The sequence below is a fragment of the Musca autumnalis genome, unplaced genomic scaffold (assembly GCF_047663935.1).
Source record: "Musca autumnalis isolate F117 unplaced genomic scaffold, ASM4766393v1 scaffold_1, whole genome shotgun sequence".
NCBI lineage: Eukaryota > Metazoa > Arthropoda > Insecta > Diptera > Muscidae > Musca > Musca autumnalis.
This window is the reverse complement of record NW_027411644.1, coordinates 123,218,545-123,223,968: the sequence shown is the minus strand read 5'-3', so window position 1 is coordinate 123,223,968 and position 5,424 is coordinate 123,218,545.

Sequence of the window (5,424 nt, the reverse complement as noted above, 5' to 3'; positions counted from 1 at the left end):
TTCCCATGTGTAAGTGGTTTTCATCAAAAGTTAGTTAAGGCGCACTGAGCATGATATGGTTTTATAAGGAGGGGATACAGTCAGTGCATTGTCTCAATTTGAACTTCTATATCTCAAAAACGGTAAAACCTACGAAAATATCATAATGGCCAATCTTATGGAGAATTTTCACAGCTACAACATTTTCCTTAGGCCCATTTACATAGGACTCGCGGTTTCCAAGCAAAATCGTGAAAACCTAAAGAACCCCTAAAAATGTGAACTTAAATCGCGATTTATTTGAAAATACCTCCGGCGATTTTTTTGTTTCTTGAGATTTCTCATCTACGAGCATTTTAGTTTCAGAATCTGCAAAAACTTTCCAGGTGTAAGCACCTTCCATTTAAATTTGGTTAAGGCACACCGTGTACATAGTTAATTCGCCAATCCATGCGAGCAGAATATCCTGCAATCTGACTTATATCGTTTTTATGCGTAGTACAACGAAAACCTAAATGAATAAACTTGCGCAAAAGCTTTAATACGAAGTATTATTTTCACGAGCTTGAACGTTGCCAACAGACGGATATGCGTAATTCGACTCAGAAAGTTCTTCTACGTATATCTCTAGAAGAAACTATGGGTCTATCTCGTTTCCTAAATACTTCCAACAGACAAATACTTCTACACCTCAATACATACATTTTAATAACATTTGTATCTGTTACTGTTTATAATAACAGAAAATGTTGTAAATATGTATATTATATTAGTATGTAAGGATAAATGTAATATCTACAGACTCAATAAAAAATCTAAAACTTAATATTCCCTCCATACTATGGTGGAGGGTACAAAATCGTGGATATAAGTCATTCTACGTGAAAGAAGGAAGAACGGTATATTTTTTAATTTACATAATTTGACTTATGTAGTTCTTTCTGAAATCAACATACATGGTTTTTTTAAAACGATACTCACCACCGGAATGACTAAATTTCAAGAACATACACAAAAAAAAACTAAACACTTCAACAGCTCTTAAACAGCTGACTACATTTTTCACTTCTGTCGAGTTTTAAAACTAATGGAAATTGTTATTACATTGATAGATTACATCTAACCAAAAAATCGATTTAAAGCATTTTTTAGTAAACATATTTGCCCACGGGAATAAACAAAAAATTGAGACAAAATCAAAAAATAAAATTATATTTATGAAATTAAAATTGACTTGGTTCTAGAATAACTCGGCGTATTTTTTTATATAATATATTTTGAAATATTAATGAATATCAGTGTTTTTTTTAGCGCAAAACAAACCAAATTTTTTCATATAAATATGTAGAATATTTTGTTTTTGAGCCTCGTTAACGGACATTTTGTTTCTAAGAATTTAAAATTTTTCAATATTTTTAACCCTAAATGCGTCGAGACACATAAAGCAGTCTTTTCGAAATATTCATCCATACATATATCAAACATGAAAAATAAATTGATACGAAATCCTAAAAAGTTTTATGCTTTTATAAACTCAAAACGCAGATCCACCAATTTTTCAAGCTCCCTTAAGACGATGATATAACCATTACGGAATTAGGTTTAACTTACCTCCGCGTAGATTTTGTTTTATATTCCGATACGAATCGTACCAAATAAACGAGGTTTCGTTTAGATTACAATTCTACAATGTTGTCTGATGTTCTTCACTTCAATTATTGCAAATTCTATATAGTAGTTGTTGTTGTAATACTGACCCAAATAAAGTAAATGCTCAATAAAATTTATGTTACAGTTCAATTTTTAAATTGACGAAACTTCATCAAAATTAAATTTAATCTACTTGTTATACGAGGGCGGTTCGGAAACTTCTTAGCCTATCAATGAAAGAGAATATGTAGTTAGTTTTTCAAAAATATTTTTTTTTTTTCAATATAATCTCCTGAAACTTCAATACACTTAGTCCAACGCTTTTCTAGAAATTCTATCCTTTGATTAAAATAGTTTTCCTCAAGGTATTCAAAATAGTGGTTTACAACTGTAATTGCATCCTCATTTGAGGTAAAACGCTTGCCAGCAAGGATTTTTTTAGATTTGGGAACAAGTAAATTCACTGGGAGCTACATCAGGAGAATAAGGTGGGTGGTCAAGCAACTCGTACTTTTATTCGTTGATTTTAGCCATTGTGCGCTGGTGCGTTGTCTTGATGAAAAATTATTTTTTTGTGTTGTAACCCAGGACGTTTTTCTCGAATTTGTACATTTAATTGATCCAAAAGGTTGCAATAGTACTCTGAATTTATTGTTTTACCCTTTTGCAGATAGTCAATCAATAAAACACCTTTGAAGTCCCAAAAAACCGTTGCCATAACCTTACCAGCCGATTGAATTGTTTTTGCCTTTTTCGGGGCACTTCCTCCAGCTTCAGTCCATTGTTTGGATTGTTCTTTTGTCTCTGGAGTATAGTGGTGGATCCATGTCTCATCAACAGTTATGAAACGACGCTTAAAATACATTTTATTTCGCTTAAAACAATCCAAACAAGCTTGAGAAATGTTCATTCTTATGCGTTTTTGATCGACTGTTAACAAATGCGGCACCCATCTTGCAGAAAGCTTTTTCATCTGTAGTTCTTCATGCAAAATTAAATGGACTCGATCATTTTAGATGCCCATGATATTAGCAATTTCACGCTTTTTTATTCGTCGATCATTTAATACCATATCATGCGCTTTGGCTACAATTTCTGTTGTTGTTGCTGTTTTTGGACGTCCACTACTTGGTTCATCTTCAACGCTTGTACGACCACGTTTAAATTCAGCAACCCAATTTTTTACTGTTGCATATGAAGGAGCACTTTCACCTAGCACATTCACCATATCATTATGAATTTCTTGTCCCGATTAACCGTTTTTATGTAAATTTTTAATGACAGCACGCATTTCTAATTTTTCCATTGTAAAAAAATTGCGGATGCGTCTTTTTTGAACACCTGTTTCTATATGAAGGAGTTGCCAGATCGAAACAAAATTTAACATGTGTTCATAACAGAGATGGAAGCTTCCAAAACACTTAACTTTTTTCTAAAAAGTTTCCGAACTGCCCTCGTATTCACAACAATATATTCGAAAAGAAAGCTAATCATTACTTATTGCTTATGAAACTTGATAGGGTGGGTTTCAGGAATTGTTTATTAAAATGGGTATATTATTTATATGAATTAACGCAAAAGCTAAAATTTAACAGTGGTACTTCCAAGACTATCTATGTTTCATCTGGTGTTCTCCAAGTCAGTCATCTTTGTCCTATTCTTTTCACCCTTTTCATTATTGATTTCCCAACAGTACATAGTTAAATATTCTAATATCTTAATTAACCAGATGACCGGAAAGAATTTCGTTAATTCGCCAATCCATGCGAGCAGAATAACCTGCAATCTGACTTATATCGTTTTTATGCGTAGTACAACGAAAATCTAAATGAATTAAACTTGCGCAAAAGCTTTAATACGAAGTATTATTTTCACGAGCTTGAAACTATAGAAACATTACTCAATCAATAAGTAATAATAGATAACTCTGATGCAAATCTGTAACGATTTTCACCAAAAGCAATAGCGTTCTTCCTATTCCCCAATTTTCAGCCGAATCGGACAATATGTAAATGCGACTTGTACGAGTACATTGCCATCAGACGGATATGCGTAATTCGACTCAAAAAGTTCTTCTACGTATATCTCTAGAAAAAACTATGGGTCTGTCTCGTTTCCTAAATACTTTCAAGAGACAAATACTTCTACACCTCAATACATAAATTTTAATACCATTTGTATCTGTTACTGTTTATAATAACAGAAAATATTGTAAATAGGTATATTAGTATGTAAGGATAAATGTAATATCTACAAACTAAATAAAAAATCTAAAACTTAATATTCCCTCCATACTATGGTGGAGGGTACAAATTGGGATATAAGTCGTTCTACGTGAAAGAAGGAAGAACGGTATATTTTTTAATTTTCATAATTTGACTTATGTAGTTCTTTCTGAAACCAACATACATGGTTTTTTTTTTTAACGATAAGCGGTAAAACACTAAACTGTCTTAAATATCATTATTGGATTTCATTTTGATAAAAAAGTTGTTAATAGGAAATTTATTATCCTTTCTTATATTCATGCGGATTTTACGCTAACGAGTAGCGGGTACTTACTGGTATATAAATAAGTTCTGTTTTGAATGCAATTCCGAAAATTATTAAACAATTTTTAAAAAAATTGGAAAATTTTTACCAAACTTATCTTAGGAACGGACAACACTTTTGCCAAGTATAGCTCTGAGAAAGTATGTCTACGAGGCATCACTAACTTAAAATATACATACATAAGTCGGCTTATGTATGAATTTATATTTGAATACCACAGACATGCATTTTAGAAAACGATAAGTGGTAAAATTTTAAGCATTCGTGAGTAATAATACTGGATTTTATTTTGATAAAAAAGTTGTAAATAAGAACGGGTGGAGCTATGTTCTGAATATTGGTCCATTTATTTATTATCCAATTTTATATTCATGTAGATTTTCCGCAAAAGAAGTAGCGGGCACTTGTTGGTAGACATATATTTTTAACCTTTTCTCGAATCAATTAAATAATTTTCTATACAAATATGTACATATATAAGGTTAATTAATGACTCAAATTAGATTATCTGTGTACAAATTGCGCCACAACCGCTTTATCTGTGCTGCACGAATTAAAATTGATAATTTTATTTACGCAAACGTATTACATGTGTTTTATAATTAAATGGATTAAAACGAAAATTCAAAAGTACTAATAACTCACATCCATGTGCATGTATATATGTATGTACATATTTAACTGTAATTGGTGTCATAATTATGGCGATTATCACCGCTTGACCAAACCTTTTGTATCTAAAATATACACACAGACAAAATATTTTGATAATTATCGTTTACTTAATTTAAGGGATTTTACAAAGGCATTTATAATTGAAAGGATGTTTATATTGTGCGACAGTCATAAAGTCGGAAATATTTAAGTAGGTGACATTCATGTGTTGAATGAATAACAAATGGACATCTAAAGGATAAATAATTTTCTTAGAATTTGTTCGCAGGTACTATCACAACGATATTAATATTGTAACAGGGAATTTCTTTGGTAGTTGTCCAGGAAAAATACCCCTTACAAAACCCAGTAATAATCCATTAATTTAACAAGGCCACTAAAATAAATAGTTAATTAAGAAGTCACATCTTTTAGCATTACTTATTTTAGTGGCCTTGTCAACTTAATGGGTTAGAATGGTATTTTGTAACGGGTATTTTTGCTGGGAATGTAACATACTGTTATGTTACGATATTGTGTCATATCTAGGGTGTCCAAACCCGAAACCGGTTTTCGCCAAAAACGTAA